Source organism: Sus scrofa, chromosome 5 (genome assembly GCF_000003025.6).
Source record: "Sus scrofa isolate TJ Tabasco breed Duroc chromosome 5, Sscrofa11.1, whole genome shotgun sequence".
NCBI lineage: Eukaryota > Metazoa > Chordata > Mammalia > Artiodactyla > Suidae > Sus > Sus scrofa.
The window spans coordinates 67,089,483-67,108,306 of NC_010447.5; the positions used below are offsets into that span (position 1 = coordinate 67,089,483).

The 18,824-nt window shown below is 51.3% G+C and overlaps 1 protein-coding gene across 1 annotated transcript in view; it reads right to left on the reverse strand.

Moving 5' to 3' along the window:
- TSPAN9 (tetraspanin 9) overlaps positions 1-16,821 on the reverse strand; it is a 192,554-nt gene extending 175,733 nt beyond the window's left edge. The window contains exons 1-2 of the mRNA XM_005664070.3: positions 16,701-16,821; positions 9,291-9,357 (exon numbers count right to left, since the gene is read on the reverse strand). The gene's annotated coding sequence lies outside the window, so the exon portion shown is untranslated. The remainder of the gene's footprint in view (positions 1-9,290; positions 9,358-16,700) is intronic.

The window sequence follows — 18,824 nt, forward strand, 5'->3', positions numbered from 1 at the left end:
CACTGACCCTGCCAAGTGGGAGTCACCAGACGACCCCTGAGAGGCAGGGTTGGGCTGGTGTGGGGAGGGCCACCTCTCTGGCCTCTAAATCCTGCTCCTTATCAGACTGGCCCTGAGCCAGCCCTGTGCTTGCCACCCCCTCCTCCCGGGAAGAAGAGGAAATTGATTTCAACCTTCCTTCTCTCCCGCTCCCCATATCGGCACCCTCCCTCCCTCAGCCCCAGCCTCACTGTGGGCTCTGGGTTGGGCGGCACCTCTTTACAGGGGTTAAGAATGAGAAAATTCTTGAGCTATTCCTGGAGCCTCGATTTTTATCATCCTTCCATTCTGGTCAATTCTGAGAGGCCAGTGGCCGGGAATGCCAGAGAGATCTGAGCCGGGCCCACCAAACCCAAAATAACCCCACACGTGCCTCTCTCAAGGCCTCAGGGATTTGGCCATTTTGGGTGCATGTTTTCCTACAAAGCTGCCCCCAGGCCCTGCGAGGTCACCTCACACACAGGTGCCAGGAACTCGGAGGCACCCCTGGGTGAGCTGAGGAAGGAGAGGGAGATAAGAGAGGCAGAATCCAGGGTCAGAACCTAAAAAAGTCTGGCTCTACCTTCTCCGCTCAACTGTCTGAAGCTCCTGGGGAAAGCAGCCTCAGTTTTCTCACTGTGAAACTTCCAAGCAGCAGACCGCCTGACCGGGAAAGTCAGCTGAAAGTCTCCCTCTCAGAGCTGCAGATACATTAATAAGAAGCTCCTGGTTTAAGAATCCTGCCTCCTTCCCAGGGACATCTCCGACCCCTGCGATTGTGACGATGGATGGTTTTAAATCAGGTGAGAGTTCTGAATGTCTGGGGAAATGGGCTTTTCTTTTCATACTGCAACTGCAGTGTTTGTTCATTCAAAAAAGATGTGCGTGCCCAGCAGGTGCTGGGCAACGAGAAAACAGGTGAAGCATCAGTGGAGGGGAAAATCCAGGCCTCTGCTCTTCAGCAAGAATAAGGAGACAGAAATTGGGCTGAGTCCTCAGAACTAACCCCACCTGGCAGAGAGCGAACACCCAGAGGCTGCGCAAGTACTAAGTCTGAGACCTCTGGCCGCACAAACGCTGCTTGCTGCTGGAGTCCCTGCCGGGGGGGGGGGGGGGGGACAGAGGGGAGAGGAGGGAGATTCTAGAAACAGCAGGATCAGTGGAGACTGGTCCCCTACACCACTGGGTTAGATGCGGCAGCATCAAATGCTTTAGTTCCTCACATGAATCAGGAATGTGTTAAAGATACTTATTTAAAACTACCACCATAAAATAGATATTCCTTCTTCGGTTCTTGAAAGCTGCACCATCCCTGCAATAAATGCCTATGAGGACTTTTTGGCAATAAAAATTTATTTTGGGCGAATTAAAAATCTGGCAATTTCTGGTGGGGGTCCAAAGGAGAAAAGCCCCACAGTCTAATGAATCACCTTCCACCTCCTCCTTCCCCCAGAATCGCCCTCCCCAGCCTGCCACCCGGCCTCTCCCCAGTCCACAAAGAAAGGGTCCAGTGTCCCCACCTTGCTCACAGGCACGGCACCATCAACTGAGAGCCATCTGGATAAGCAGTGATGAAAGTGGACAATGAAACTGAGGTCACGTCGTTTTTTATTCCAAATTAGGCTGAAGCATGAGGCTTCAGCTGGTCATCAGGCTTCTCCTCTGAGCCCTACACCAAGGGCTCTGGCTGTCTCCACCAGCAATGCCACCCCTTCCTATTCGGCTTTCCCGGGTGGGGGTGGGGGGAGAACAGCAGGGATCAGGGACACCCTTAAGCCGACAAGGGCTGACACTCATATCACAGAGAGCACCAGGACTGAAAGATGCCTCAGACCCTCAGAGTCAAGTGCTCAGCAGTCACTTGCTAATGAAGTGACACTGAGTCATGATCCTGCTGATGCGTGAATCCATCCTCACAGCCACAGAGAAGGAACAGGCAGGAGGCACAGGCAGAGACTCTAGGAATCAGAGATGGGCCTCTCGGGTCTCTGCTGACAGAATTTATCTACAAACGCCTCAGAGCAGCAAACTCTGGGTTGCAGCAGGCTGAGGACCTCCATTTAGTGTTTCCAATTTCTTGGCCAAAAGGAGCGGCTGCTGGTGATGCCAGATTTCTCCAAGGTCTGCAGAGTCAGCTCCGTACATTCTCCTCAACTAAGCACGGGGACACATTAAGCCCTTGAGCTGATCAGATGTCATTAACCCTGCACCAGTACACGCCGCCAGTGCCCCCAACACCCAGGGAAGCGTCAGGACACTGCAGCTGCCTGCTCCCCCCACCCACAGTCCCCACCAAGCACTCTCACCGAGCTGTGTCCCTTCTCTCACAGCACAGCCAAGGAGGAGAAGGAGAACAGCCCAGGGGCTGAGCCGTACGTGGACTGTTTCACAAAGTGAACCCTTCAGCCACAAAACATTTCTTTTCCAAGAGATGCTGAGAGAGAACAGGGAGAAAATAAAACGGCAAGGGGTTTTCAGATGCGAAAGTCCTCCCAGCCTTTGTTCTCGGTTGATGAATGCACACACCACCAAGCAGATGACAGGCGACAGAACACGGGCGTGCGAGGAAAGAGCACTTCATCAAGGCAGCCTGGGGTCTCCAGGGAGAGGGAAGTTTGATGGATGGTTAGCCCCGGGGAGGACTTCTCCACCAGTGGCTCCTCGGCAGCATCCTGGAAACCGGGGTTGGCATTCTTCAACGACCCAGGGCTGGATCTCCCTGTTTCCTCCTGCCTCCCTGCCAGCTGAGACATTTCACAGGAAAGAAGAACTACCACACATGGCAGGTGATAAGAAAACTATACATTAGGGGAAGTCAGAATGTTAAGGGACGAGGGGGTGGGGAGAAAGTCTGGAGCACAGTGGGTGCCCGATTTGCTGGGTGAATGAATGAATGAGTTTCCAGCAGAGGCCTGGGTCTGCAGGGACCGGCTGGCTTTCATAAAGACCAGTCACTCATTGATGCACATTCTTCAGAGACGCCATGAAAATTAGCAGTGGGTTCCAAGCAGCCGAGCTCCCAGCTTCTTCCAGAGGGCTGGCAGGCTTCCGTTCTGCCTCCACGGCCTGAAGTTGCCCATTATGAAGCCCACATTCTAGCTCACTCTCAATTCCTGCAGATAGCTACACGCACTAACACACTCCACCTTGACTCCACCTTGAACAGCTCCTCTAGCCTGGCAGGAAAAGCGAGCATCCTGCCTAACCCATTTCCCTGTGCAACCCATCTGCAGCAGAGGGGGCTGAGATGGGCCGGAGGTGGGCTGTCTTCCAAAAGTCTGTAGCGTCTAGCCCCCAATATTCTATCCCCCCTCTTCTGGGCCCATGGAGGGGCTGCACACCCCTGCTCTCCCACCACTGGACACACTTGCCTTTGATGTGACTTTGCCAGGCCCTTCCATCAAAAGTTGGAGTCTTTTCCTAGCCCTGGAGTTCCAGTGGGCCTGGTGACTTGCTTTGACAAGGAGTAAGTGGATATTACATTGTGAGACCTCAGAATCTACATCTCAAGAGGTCTTAGCGATTGCATTTTCCCTTAAAAAGCTAGCTCCCTTGGGAATGAGAAACCATGCAAGGGAAAGAGGCTCATCCGAGAGCCAACACTAACCCAAGAGTATGCTTTTTAGAGCCATACCCTTGGACCATCCAGGCCCTGCAGAGCCACCAGCTGACTGCCCCCACATTCACAAACTCAGGGACGAGTCCAGCTGAGCCCTGCCCACATGGCCACCCACAGAACTGTGAGCAAAGAAAAGAATGGTTGTTTAGTTTAATCTACTAAACTTGGGGTAGTTTGTTATGCAGCAAAAGATAACTGACACAGAACTCACCCAGCAAGTCCATGCAGCTACTCAGAAGAAGGAGGGTAGAGTTCCCATCATGGCTCAGTGGTTAAAACGAATCCAACTAGGAACGATGAGGTGGCAAGTTCGATCCCTAGCCTCGCTCAGTGGGTTAAGGATCCGGCGTTGCCATGAGCTGTGGTGTAGGTAGCAGACGTGGCTCGGATCCCACGTTGCTGTGGCTCTGGCGTAGGCCGGCAGCTACAGCTCCAATGAGACCCCTTTGTGCACTGATGCGGGAAGATGGCTAAAGAAGTTTCCAGTTGGCACATTATTTTCTATTTGTAGAAACTGATAAGATAATAGGTGGACAGCTCAATGCTAGTTTATCATTAAAATACCTGGAAGGAATATAAACCAAAATATTAATAGTGATTGCCTCTGAAGGGCAGGATTATAGAAGTTGTTTTTTTTGTTTGTTTTTTTTTTTTTTTTTTTTGCTTTTTAGGGCCATACCCGCAGCATGTGGAGGTTCCCAGGCTAGGGGTCAAATCGGAGCTGTAGCTGCTGGCCTACATAGGATCCAAGCCGAATCTGCGACCTACAGCACAGCTCATGGCAACACTGGATGCTTAATTCCACAGAGCCAAGCCAGGGATCAAACCTGTGTCCTCATGGATGCTAGTCAGATTCATTAACTGCTGAGCCACAATGGGAACTCCGATTTTCCTTTTCTACTTCTATAATGCTTGAAGGTTATAAGGAGGGTGCATTTGAGTTCCCCTGTGGCCCAGCAGGTTAAGGATACAGCATTGTAACTGCAGCGGCTTGGGTCACTGCTGTGGTGAGAGTTCCATCCCTGGCCTGGGAACTTCCATATGTACCCGGTGCAGCCAAAAGTAAAAAGGCGTTTGTATTAATTTTTCACCTTGGATTCTGCCACAAGCTCATTTTTCCTAAAAATCCACCTTTATGCTGTCATTTCTCTGTTTTGGGACCAACACTGGCTCCCCACTGCTGGTCTCTAAGGTCAGTCTCCTCTGGGTGGCACTGCTGGTGCCCCATAGTGAAGAGCCCCCCCACCTCCTCCTGCAGCTTGCTCCTCCTCCTGCAGCTTGCTCCTCCTCCTTCCAGTCACTGGGCTACACCCATGCCCCAGCTTGCATCCTCTGCATCTCCATTTCCTCTGCATCTCCATCTCCCCTGCATCTCCATCTCCCCTGGGCTCCTCTGCAGGTCCTCAGAGAACGTTCCACCCAGCCCTGCCCTTGGCGGGCCGGTGTCCTGTATTATTCTCCCTGCACTGTGGGGACAGCCTGCCTCTCAAAGGAGTGGTTCACAGACACAGCCAGGTGGCCACCACCATCTCCGGCTGCTCCATCTACAGCAGGAGAGGGACAGAGCAGCAAGGTAGCTCCACACCGCCCCCATCTCTGCAGCCCACAGCCTGGACGGTGGGTGGTGACCTTGGACTGGCGCTTCCTCCCCACCAGGCCCATGTCAGTGGCAAGCAAGTGGGAGCTGCTAATTCAGAGCGACATGGGGCCTCGGGGTGCCCTGAGAGCTTCCCTCCCCATCCTCCAGGTGTCCCACGCTGCATCCAGATCTGAACTCTGGCTTCAAACCTAACTGCCTTCCTGGGGGACCCAATGGCTCTTCCTTACTCAGGACTCTGCAATCTGTGTGTCCAGTTTTTAAACAAAGCTGTTTAGCATCTCCCAGGATTAGACAAATGGAAAATTGCAAGCCCAGACCTCTACCTCGCTTTCTCTAAAACAAAACGCGTCATTCTACAGGTTCACATATCCCCATTCCAACCCAGCTCATCGCCCTGCTGCTCTGAGCACTTCTACAGGGCTGGGCCCCAGTGGGGGCTGACGACTTGCTGGGGCAGGATCTGCTCTCTCTGTCCCCGTCCCCCACGTATCCCTGCTGGAGAGCGTTGGGCCCCTAAGCCTCTGCCTCCGCACGGGAAGGGGCAGGCGGCCAGGGACTGTGTTTGAGTTCTACACCCCCTGAAGGAGGAAGCATTCACGGCACCGGTATACGTTGAAAGGGCTCAGGCGGGCCTCTCATCTGAGTCCCAGAACAATGCAGGAGAACTCCGTCCCACACAACGCACATGAGCAAACACGCCAGGACAAGCACACACATACTCACACACATGCGCTAGTGGGCGGCCACACCCTGTTCCAGCCTTGCCCTGAGCATCACCCCCTCACCTGTCCACTGTTTTCAGGGGCCCGTTCCCTGCCCCCACCCCAGGCCCTCTCCCCGACTGAGCCTGACACCCTTTCCCCGGGGGTGGAAGGAGCACAGGATGTGCTGGAATGTACACACAGGTTCGGCCGCTGCCCGCCAGGACTCTAGAAGGCTGGTCCACACAGAGTTTTACAGCAATTTGTTCACTCTAATTTTCTTTATCACCTGAAGAAGGGCAATTTTTCAAATCTGCACAGAAGTGGCTGTGAGGGTTAGTAGCAGCTCCGAGCTGCCAAGGCCAAGGTCAAAAACACACCAACATCCTATATAGGAAATTACCGGAACTTCGGCCTTCCTGGAGTGATAGCCAAGCCCCCCTCAACAAGTGGGGGGGGTCCAGGAGATCTGCTGAGCTGCCTGACTCTTCATACCCCTGGAAAGTTCTCCAGCCCCATCCTTGCCTCTTCCCATCACAAGGTCAGATTTCTTTTTCTTCCTTTTTTCTTTTCTTTTTTTTTTTTTTAGGGCTACAGGTGTGGCATATGGAAGTTCCCAGGCTAGGGGCCGAACTGGAGTTATAGCTACCAGTCTACACCAGATCCGAGCCTCGTCTGCGACCTATACCACAGCTCACGGCAATGCCAGATCCTTAACCCACTGAGTGAGGCCAGGGATCGAACCTGCATCCTCATGGATGCTAGTCAGATTCATTTCCACTAAGCCACGACGGGAACTCCCAGATGTTTTAATAAATGCTGACTTTGGCTGTAGAAATGGTCACGAGACTCTGAGAAAGTAAGCAAGTATTCAAAGTGCAATTAATTTCCAGGCAGTGTGTCGGGGGGGAGGCAGAGGGGGAAGGGGTGTGGTAAAGTCAAAAGCACAGATAGTATGAAACAACAGATAATCAAAAATCATCTACACGTGGCTGCCGAGCCCACATAGGCACTCCTCCTGGCCACAAGTTCTCAGGAGCCCAGCAGTTCAGGCCGAGTGTGGGCTGTGCTTCTGGTGTGAGAGGAGGACCACCCTCCACTAGGCAGGGGCTCTAACTGAGGTTGAAATTGTTAACTTGTTGGGCTGGAGTCCAGTGAGGGAGCCTCTCAGTCCTAAATGCATGGGCCGGGGCCGAGGCCGGGGGCAGATCAAAGGAAAGTCGGGCAGCAAGCCCCCCACCAACCAGTCAGGCGACCATCTCTGTGAACAGCCTTCGCCCCCAGGCTGGCTTCCATCAGGACTCAGAGCTCTTGTTTCCTCATTAACTTCATTCCTTTCTCCTCCATCTACCTGAGGCAGAGCCAGAGTGACCACTGCGGAGCGGAAGGGGGGTTTGGGAGGCCCCGGACTGGAAGCCGAAACCCAGGCAGGCCCTCATCCAGCCAGAAACCACCTTCACCAGAACGAGAAGGCACCTGGGCAAATGGAGGAGAGGGAAGCAGCCTAAAAAAAGCAACCAGTTCACCAAAGGTCACCTAGCCAGGCAGAGGTGGGATGAGGACCTCCACCCACGTCATCATTCCAGAGGCCAACCCGCATGACAAGCAATGTCCAACCAAGACTTCGAAGCCCAAAGCCTTGAGCAAGGACAAGCGTCCTGTCTGTCAAGTCTCCTCACTCTGCCTTCAATCCAGATTCACAGGAGGAGGACAGTCGTCTGTCTAGAAAGGACTGGTGATATCAGAGGCCATCCGTCTCCCCAAGGCCATGCAGTGCAGCCTCCTGGGAGCTCCCCAGCACCTTCTGCTTGGCAGGTCCCCCCAGGGCAGGCCCCATGGAATCTCTGTGACAGGGCAGAACGTGCCATGAGCAGCCAGGGCATGCTGCGTGCGAGAACCCTCGCCCACTTGTCCTCAAGTCCTTCCATCCCTGCCACCTGATTTCTAGCAGACTGGTTTCCCTCGGCGTGGCCTCCTACTTGGCTGCATGGCCAGTCCTCCAGTAGGCAGTGCCCCAAATCCCAAGGTGTCGAGACTGAAAGCAGACACCCTCCCCAGGCCCCGGTGGGAGGGGGGAAGACTTAAAATGGGAGCCCCACATCCTGGCTGCAGCAGGCTCAAGGAGGGACATGGAGCAGGTTCCCAGGCCAGATGGCAATGGCCGCAGGTCTGGTGGGAAGGGCAGGTACGGCAGGAGTCAGACCGCCTGAACTTGAGCTGCTGCTCCCCTGGCACTAAAGCTGTGTCCTTAGGCAAGTCTTTGTCTCCACCTTAGCTGCTGCCACTGTGAAACAGGGCGAAATGACAGCTACCTCACAGGACTCTCATGAAAGTTAAGTGAGATTTAAATTAAGATTTAATACGAATTTAATTAAATTAGTTGTGGACATATGTTAAGAGTCTGAAACTGTGGACAATGATGACAATGACAGATATGAATACTGGCACCCTGAGTATAATGTGCAAAGCACAAAAGGCCAATAAGAGGCCCAAGGCCATGCCTGGAACTCCCAATCATCTCTGCTGGGACTCAGAGAGATGGGAGCCTTTTGGCAAGAAAAGCTACCACCAGCCAGCGGCACCATCCTTCTTACCACACCACCCCCAGCACCACACAGCTGGGTTCTTGGAAGTTAAGAGATTTACAAATTACCCAGCAGGAATAAGCCACAGGATAAAACACATCAATTAAAATATAAAAAGACCCAGGTCTATAAGCAGCACCCCAGAATTTGAATCAGCATCCTCCACACTGGTAGCTCCAGCCCAGCACCAGCCCCACAGGGGCCTTAAGCACAGGTTCTGGGAACAAAGAAGCTGCCAGCAAGACCCGGGAATCTGCAGGAGCAGAGATGAGGGTTCTGGCAGAGGGTGCCCACCCAGAGGGCCAGGGGCTTTCCTGTGGCAGCCAATACAGAGGAACAGACACAGGTGGGATTGGCCCGATTCCCACAGATTCTTTCCTGGCTGGCTGTGGGGCGGTCCTCCACCCTGGCTCCCAAGCCTGCTGGGAGGAGACGGGAAGCAGGAAGTTACAGGCCTCTCCTGCCTCCCTAGGCTTCCTCCCTACAATCAGGGAGGTCAAGAAAGAAATTAAGAATACTGCTGGCCACCATTCAGAAACAGAGGGAAGCGGGGGAGGCTCTCCTGACCCCCAAAGCCCAATTTAAGGAGCTTATCAATTCAAAGTCAAGAGCTAGGACAGAGCGACATCTAGAAAGTGTCAACATCCCATTCTACCTCCCTCCCCAACCCACAGTTAAAGGGCAAGAGAAACTGGCTTTAGATAGTTTATAACACACAAAGTCTTATAGAGGTCCCATCACACAACGGACCCAAGACTGACACTGACCTGTTTTCCTTGAATTTCCAGTGAACACCTTGGCTGCTGGCAGATCAGAGAAGATCCCAAGATATTCCTGCAGGAAAATAAAACGTTAGGTCATCATTTCACTGGGAAGCCACTCCAGAGTGAATTCTCTCCAACAATGGTCACTCTTCGGGCAGCAGTCTCCCATCAAGAATCCATTCATTCGGAGTTCCCATCGTGGTACAGCAGAAACGAATCTGACTAGGAACCATGAGGTTGCGGGTTCGATCCCTGGCCTCACTCAGTGGGTTAAGGATCTGGCGTTGCTGCGAGCTGTGGTGTAGGTCGCAGATGCGGTTCAGATCTGGCATTTCTGTGGCTCTTGCATAGGCAGGCAGCTATAGCTCTGATTATCTGATTAGACCCCTAGCCTGGGAACCTCCACATGCCACAGGTGTGGCCCTAAAAAGCAAAAAAAAAAAAAAAAAAAAAAAAGAATCCATTCATTCAACAGATGGAGAAGGCCAGAAAGGGCAAACAGGTTCTGGCTGCTATGCCAGTTTCACTCAGCTGGCAGTGGGTGCTAAAGCATTATGAGAGAGCCCAAGCCATGATCGATTAGTGATGTCTGTGATGGGCAGTTCTGTGACAAGTATTTGCCATTCCCAGTGTAAACATCTGGCATCCAAAGATTTAACATGTGTATTTGACCACTCTCAAGTGAGACAAAGTTTCAACATATGTAAAAGTGTGTAACTTTACTGAGACATGAGTTTGATTCACACACCCTTCGAGGCTGAGGCAAAGGAATAGGCTACTGTGTTGTTTCCATCTCTGCCACATCCAAGTTACTCTTGAGGAGCAATAAAAACTTGGTGGAAAATGGCCATCAAGTGAGAGATAAAATTGTAGCAGAAGTTAAAAGGGTAGTTAATTTGGTGTGTGAAGATATATACAGAAAACATTTGGCTCTATGTGGAAACATGACTCCAGAGAAAGCCAGGCCCATGCACAAATACTGCTGCAGATGCAAACTTGGGATTCTAGAACGTGCAAGACTCAGTTATTTCCAGGGCGGGGGTGTGTGTGGCAAAATGGATACTTTTTATTGAGATAGAAGTAACATATAACATCATGTATAACATATAACATCATGTTAGTTTCAACACAATGATTCGATATGTCTACATACTGAAAATACTGCAAAATGACCACCACAGTAAGTTTAGTTAACATCCTCCACCACGCACAGCTACGAAATTTCCTTCTTGTGATTAGAACTTTTAAGCCGTACTCTCAGCAACTTTCAAGTTTACAATACAGTGCTATGGTTAACTCCCATCCCCAGGCTGGACATCACAGTCCCATGACATTTCTTGAGAATGTCTTGGTCCATACTGAGCCTACTCTGTCTCTCTCAGCAGTGAGCACTGGGCCAAGAACACAGAGGCAGACAGACTCCATGCCCTGAGGGGCTTCCAGTCTGGCTAGACAAACGATGATGGTCTCTAGAAAGAGCAAATGGCTCTGCATCTTCATGGTCACCCAGCCCGGAATGTGCTACAAGCCCGGTTCACCATTTCTTCACCACACCCATTCAGTCAATCCACTGATGGTCTCAATATGCCTTCAAAACATCTCAGGTTCATTCCTCACAGCTGCCCAGCTGTTCTTCCCACCATGATCTGCAGCAACCCCTACTCAAAAACCTACAAACTTCCCAGCCCCCACCCCCCCAAGGTTGATCGCAGTCTCCCCAGCACCAGCAGTCAGCATACTTAACTTCTCTTCAATGAAAGAATGGTTGGATGGATGGTTGGATAGATGGATGGCTGAAATTCCTTGGCTGGGCATTTGAAGCCACCCACGATATGGTCACTGTCTACCTGTCCAGGCTTTTCTCTCTCCAGCTCCTCCCACACAAGCCACTCATTGGCCTGACTGAGTGATTCACACACCCCAACACTTTCTCAGGGCCTTTCCTCAGGCTGAGCTTTTCTCCCTTCAGGCGAAAGACAAGCTACCCTTCAAAGTTCTCATCAAACACCACCCGCTGCAAGAGGTGTTCCTCTAGAATTGGGGTGATTTATCCCCCTGTTTGAATACAAAGTCTAGTCTCACAGGCCACTCACTTTATATTTTGAATTGTCATTTTTGAAGCCCTTTCTTAACCTTTTACTGCATTATATGCCCTGTTTTCATTTTTGTATCAGAACTTAGCACAGACTCTTGTAGTAAGACATACACAACTAAAGGATCATGCCAGGCAGTACATAAAAGCCAGGAGAGATGAAAACATAAAATGCCATAGGACTCCAAGGAAAAAGAGGTTCTTTTGGGATGGGTAGCCAGGGAAGTCTCCATGAAGGAATTCAGACATGAGAAGGATCTTGAAGATCTTCTTAAATAGGGGAAAGAGGTGCAACCACTATGGAAAATAGTAGGGATATTCCTCAAAAAACTAAAAATAGAATTACCATTTGATCCAGCAACCACACTCCTGGGTATCTATCCAGAGAAAACCATGACTCGAAAAGATACAGGTACCCCAACATTCACTGCAGCACTACATACAATAGCCAAGACATAGAAGTAACCTAGATGTTCATCAAAAGAGGAGTGGATAAAGAAGATGTGGTACATATTACACAATAGAATATTACTCAGCCATAAAAAGAAAAGAAATAATGCCATTTGCAGCAACATGGAAGGACCTAGAAATTATCATGCTAAGTGAAGTTAGACAGATAGTGAGACACAATGTCATATGCTATCACTTATATGTAGAATCTAAAAAAAGGATACAGGCATTCCTGTTGTGGCACAGTGGAAATGAATCCGACTAGGAACCATGAGGTTGCGGGTTCGATCCCTGGCCTCACTCAGTGGGTTAAGGATCTGGCGTTGTTGTGAGCTGTGGTGTAGGTCACAGACATGGCTTGGATCCTGCGTTACTGTGGCTATGGTGTAGGCCAGCAGCTACAGCTCCAATTCAACCCCTAGCCTGGGAACTTCCATATGCCATGGGTGCAGCCCCCCTCCAAAAAAAGACAAAAAGGGATACAATAAACTTCTTTGCAGAATAGAAACTGACTCACAGATTTTGAAAAACTTATGGGTACCCAAGAAGACAGGTTGGTGGGGGAGGGATGGGCTGGGGGTTTGGTATGGAAATGTAAAATTGGGTTGTGGAGTTCCCGTCGTGGCGCAGTGGTTAACGAATCCGACTAGGAACCATGAGGTTGCGGGTTCGGTCCCTGCCCTTGCTCAGTGGGTTAACGATCCAGCATTGCCGTGAGCTGTGGTGTAGGTTGCCGACGCGGCTCGGATCCCGCGTTGCTGTGGCTCTGGCGTAGGCCAGTGGCTACAGCTCCGATTCGACCCCTAGCCTGGGAACCTCCATATGCCGCGGGAGCGGCCCAAAGAAATAGCAAAAAGACAATACATAAATAAATAAATAAAATTGGGTTGTGATGATGGTTGTACAACCATAAATACAATAAAATTCACTGAGTTTAAAAAAGAGGGGAAAGAGGGAATAAGGAGTAGCATTCCAGGAAGGTAGAACAGTATGAACTAAGGAACAAAGAAGGACTGAGCAAAGCACGCTTGGGAGATGACCCTGGCTGGAACAGAGGGTTCCTGGGAGAAGAAGAGTGGGAGATAAGGCTAGACGGGCAGGCCGGGGATAGGTAGGAAGGATGTAGAGTGCCTGACTAAGGCAGCCGGATTAGATCCATCCCCTTTTAGTCCCTGGAATGACCACCACAGCAGGCCTGGGCCTTAATGGCAGAAGAGGTCCTGTCCTCTCTTGTTCCGAGCATATTAGTGTAGCCTCCTCAGCTAGGTTATAAATAACAACACCGTTTACTGCACACCTGCTGTGTATGAGGCCCTAAGCTACATGCTTCACATGCGTTCTCTCACTGCTCCTTCCAACAGCCCTGAGAGCTTGGTATTGTTATCCTCCTCTTGCAAGCAGGAAGCTAAAGCCAAAAGCAGTGAAGGCACTTGCCCAAGACCTCCCCTGCTCAGTCATTTACTGAACAATACAGCCCAGGCTGGAGTTATATTCACAAGGATGGGGACCGGCACTCTGGCCAGCTACCCAGACTCTGCTTATTTATTTCTCAAGGGCAATATTTATTAAGCACATAGTAGAAGCTTAATAAAACACACTCAGTAGAATGAAGGTTATCAGGAGTCAGGGGGAGAAGGAAATGAGTTTTTAATGAGTGTACAGTTGAGTTTTGCAGATGAAAAAGGTTTGCAGACCTGCTGCAGAACGATGTGAACATCTTAATGCAACTGAACTGGACTTTTTTTTTTGCTTTTTTTTTTTTTTTTGCTTTTTTTAGGGCCAAACACATGGCATATGAAGTTCCCAGACTAGGGGTCAAATTGGAGCTACAGCTGCCAGCCTACACCACAGCCACAGCCACAGCCACACAGGATCTGAGCCGCATCTGCAACCTACACCACAGCTCATGGCAACACCAGATCCCGAAACCACTGAGAGAGGCCAGGGATTGACCCCGAATCCTCATGGATACTAGTCAGATTCGTTTCTGCTGTGCTACAACAGGAAATCCCTGAACTGGACATTTAAAAATGGTTACGGAGTTCCCCTCGTGGCTCAGCGGTAATGAACCTGACTAGGCATCCATAAGGATGCAGGCTTAATCCCTGGCCTCGCTTAGTGGGTTAAGGATCCGGTGTTGCCATGAGCTGCTATATAGGTTGCAGACACAGCCCGGATCTGGAGTTGCTGTGGCTGTGGTGTAGGCTGGCAGCTGCAGCTCCAATTCAACCCCTAGCCGGGGAACTTCCATATGCCGCAGGTACAGCCTTAAAAAATAAAGTTTTTTTGAGTTCCCATTCTGGCACAGTGGTTAACGAATCCGACTAGGAACCATGAGGTTGTGGGTTCGATCCCTGGCCTTGCTCAGTGGGTTAAAGATCCAGCATTGCTGTGAGCTGTGGTATAAGTTGCAGATGTGGCTCATATCCCTCGTTGCTGTGGCTCTGGCGTAGGCCGGTGGCTACAGCTCTGATTCGACCCCTAGCCTGGGAACCTCCATATGCTGTGGGAGCGGCCCAAGAAATGGCAAAAAAAAAATAAACAAATAAAATAAAATATTTTTTAAAAGATAAAATTGGTTATAATAATTTTCATTGTGTGTTTTTTACCACAATTAAAAATAAAAAATAAACACAGCACACCTACTGACTGACTGATTGGCTGCTGCTAACATCTTACACTGTAAGTTTTCTGATACTGGAAGAAACCCTACAAATATTTTAACGCAGGAATCCTCCAAAACAGAGAGCTGGAGGGAGGAGGTAACTTGCCCAGGGTTGCACAATTAGGTGATGTTAGGGCTAAGATGGGAGCCCAGGTCTCCTAGGCTCAACAGTTAAGAATGACAGAGGCAGCTGGGCATAGGAGAAAACACAGTGTAGAAGGTCAGAAGCCACGAGTTCAAGTTCTGCTTCTTCCACTTATGAGTTCTGTGACTTCAAAGAAGTCATTTATTCTCCCTGAGCATCATTTTCCTAACCTACAAAAAGGCAATTAAAAATAGCATATGCTTGGAGTTTCCTCGTGGCACAACTGGTTAAGGATCCGGCATTGTCACTGCTGTGACACAGGTTCGGTCCCTCGCCTGGGAAATTCCAGGCATGGCGATAGCCCATGCTTTACAACATTATGTGTGAACCAAATAAAATTATATATAGCTAACGTGCAGAGAAAGAGCTTGGTCAACTACAAATTACTTTTTTTAAATTTTTTATTATAGTTGATGTACAATGTTCTGTCAATTTCTGCTGTACAGCAAAGTGACCCAGTCAGACACAAATGCACACTCTTCTTCTCACATACAAACTATTTTATATTCTTTTAAGAATATGAAAGATTTTTGTAATTAAAGTAGCTGAAGAAAAAAAAAACTATTTTATAAACACTAGTTAATGTCATTAATATATTAACTATCTGCTCATAGCTTAAAGATTAAAATCTGATTAAATCAGAGAAAAAAAACTCCATTCTGGTCCACTCTCCTGTTTCAGGCCTTGCACACAGCAGGTCTTCAATGACTGAGTGTAGAACTGAATTACCCTTCAAGTTTTATCCACCCCAACCCTCTTCCCTCCTTCACCCCCAAGCCACAGCTCAGCTTCATCAGCCCTGCCAGAACCAGGCGGAGGATAGGAAGCTGGTGTGAAAGTCTGCCTCACTGGCTGCATTCCTTAGCTAAATATAAATGATTTGTCCAGTCCATTGTTTGAAATTATCCATAATACTTCTCCTCCCCTTTCCATTACTTATGACAAGCTGACTGCACATCTTTATAGCAAAACATACATATAAAATATTCTGTATGGCTATTTTTAGTAAAGACAAGGAAGCTGGCTGGTACATAGAGATCAGAGCATGAGTCCTCAGTTTTCTCCACTAGTCCAAGAAAGCTTCCTGGAGGAGGAAATACCTGAATTACTCCAGGGAAGGGGACAGCTGCCAATCAGAAGGGCACCCTCATATAATGAGTTTGAGTCTCTGACCCAAAGAATGGTCAACTGCTGCCATCTTATCCCCGCTTGGGGATGGGTAGGAAAGGCCTACCCGGCCCAGGAATCCCATACCACCCCAATGCTTCAACTTTCCGCAGATGCTACAGGCATTTGGAAAAGAGGCAAAGAGACCAGTTTCTTTTTTAAAAGAGAACAGATCCAGCACTCCAGTTCTGAAATACACAAGTAGAAATACTGCTCTCCTAAGAAGCCAGTTTCTAGTTTGGACATTTTTTTTTTTCCTTTAAACCACAAGAAAGTTTTTTAAAGTCCCAAACTTGGATGCACAGATGGACTACATCTCGGACCTTGGGGCGTGCCAAAGCCCTGTCACTCTGAGCGCCGATCTGCCAGTGGTGGCCCAAGGAGTGGTCGGGGTGCCCGGTGGCCTGCAGGCGGTATCCCAGCTCTGCCTGAGCCCCGGCCCTCCCTGGGGGTGCTGTATGGACCTCCCCAATCCGCTCCACTGGGTCACAAAGTCAGAAACCCTTGACAGCTTCGGGGCTCTCCTTTTCCGCTGCATCCTACAGAACCCCCATCCCTTCGCCTGGGATTCCGCCGTCCACTCCCGCAAAGGAGGTCTTCCTCACAGCCTCTCCCTTTGCAGACACCCGCCTTCACCCCGTTACCCGGCCCCGCGCGCATAGTCCCCTTCTGGGCGACTTCCCGCCCCCCCAGAGGGCGCCGACCGCATCCCTCCCTCAGCTCGTCACCGCCGCCCCAGACACCCCTCCCCGGGGCGCCCCGGGCCGCTCCCCCTGCGGGGACCGGGTAGGGGGCTTGCCGGCCGGCCCCCAGTCGGCCCGGGCGCGGTGAGCCCGCACCCTCCCGAGCCCCCGACCCGCGGCTCGCGCCCCGCCCGCCCCGGGCTGCACTCACCGCGCTCCCAGGAATGTGGGGTCGGGATCGCTCGCGCTCGCGCGCCGCCACCGCCAGACCTCCGCCAGCGGAAACAGGAGGCGGGGCCTGCCCTGGACTGCGAGGCCACGGGGCGGGGTGAGGGCGGGGCGGGACGATGGGCGGGGCCTATCCCGGATTGGCAATGTAGGGGCGTGGCGAGGTCGAAGGCGGGGCGGGGATTGGGGCGGGACGGGCCCTCGGGGGAGGGGCCATCCCGGGAACTGAGAGGCTGAGGGGGCCCGAGCCCCCGCGAGAAGAGTGGGGGAGGGGAACTAAAGCCTGGCTCTGGGAAGGGCACTGCGGGCGGGGCAGCGGGTGGAAAAGGGGTGTGCAAGGCGGAGGGCAGGGACTGCGGTCCGGAGCTTCCAGTACCCCCTGACCGGATCCAGAGCGCTGGAGCTGGAGGGACCCAGGGGCAGGCAAAGACCTTGCTGGGCTCGGGTGTTCCGATCCAGGCGTCGCTCTCGTCCAGGAGCCATCCTCCCTCCCTGCCGCCTAGATTCTCCGGTCGGCCACTCCTCCGGGGCTCTGGTACGACCAGTTCCTTTGCCCCAGGGGCCCGGGCAGCCTATTCAGTTTGGCAGGAGGTCAGGGCCTGGGAGTTCGCGCCCCTGCTGTGGGCGCGCGGACACCGGCCCGAGGCCGTCCAATCCCGGGCTGGGTCACAGCCTTCCCGCTGGAGCCGGCTCCTTGACCTCTCTCCACTCCACCCCCACACCTCGGTAGCCCTTCCCTGGGGCCTCTGACTTGTTGACTCGGATGTGTATTAGAGACCGCCAGAGAGGCTTTTGGAGGAGAGGCTGTCCGCCTCCCCAGAAGTACCGGCCTCCAAGGGTTGGTAAAGGGCACCGCTCGCCCTTCGACCTGAACTGCAGGACAAACTCGGGTTACAGGTTCTCCGGCCCAGGGCTTCCTGTAGTCCTTTCTAAGCCTGGACTCTCTTCCAGAGTGACCGCTTAACAACCCTCTTCTCTTCACTACGGTTATCAAAAAATGTGCTTTTTGATGAAATGAAGCTTCCCACCTGCACCATCCTATGCTAAGTATGATCTGAGACAAACTTTTTGTCTTTGACCTGTCACCAGGGTCCCTTTCGCCTTTCTTAGTTAGACTAGCAGTTTCTGCTCATCTCCTGGGCCCCACCCCCTCCTACATACACAATCTTGTTTTTGTCTGGTAGACTTAACCCAATGATACATCCCCTCTGAAACCTCTTTCCCTTCCTTCAAACCCTTGTTCAATGCCCCGCATAAAGTCTCCCCAGCCTGACACCCCTCCCCCAGGCCCCAATCTCCCCAGTCACTGTGACAGCCCTTAGCCACATGTAACTCTGTCCAGCTTCCAGAAGAGGAAATTGAGACTCAGAGAAAGGGATTTGCTTGTGGTGTCCGCTGGGCAAGTGATCTTGTTGCCAAAATTCGGCCTCTGTCTGCTGGTGCCGAATTGAAATGCAGAGACAGAGTTTTGGGTAAAGGAGGAAAAGATAGCTGTATTGCTTTGCCAGGCCAAGGGGGCCACAGCAGGCTAATGCCTTAAAGACTGTGCCCCCTTTGGAAGGGGTCAGGAGGTGGTTTTATAGTTTGGGGAGTGTAGTAAGGATTAGTGCCGAAGGTAAGGATCAGGGTAGAGGCAAGCTTACATTGTTTCTCAAAGCTGGTGTTTAGTGGCCCCAGGACTGGTTCTGGTAGTCCTCCTTCTTCCCAGAATGAAGACTGCTTCATCAAGTAGTTCTTCCATTTGTTGGGGGTTGTCCTTCTACAGAAAGGCTCAAAGATACTGTTTTGTATATTCCTTGAGGAGGAACCAGACCCTGCCCCAAGGCTTCCCTGCTCCCCCCTGGTCTCTGCATCCCTTCCCTCCCTGATTAGCAACTGCCCTTTGGAACTCAGAGAAGGTCATAGAGACTGAGGTTTATTCCCTAAAAACAAGCAATGGAGGACACAGAAAGGCTTGTGTGCTCAGGAGCCCCACAGAGCAATAGCTGGTTTACAATCTTACTGTAAAAACACTGGGAGGCAGCTTGTGTGGTAGCATCCCCAACTCTTTGGGGCCAGACTGACCTGGGATTGAACTCTGGCTCTGCCTTTTAGGGGCTGTGTCCTC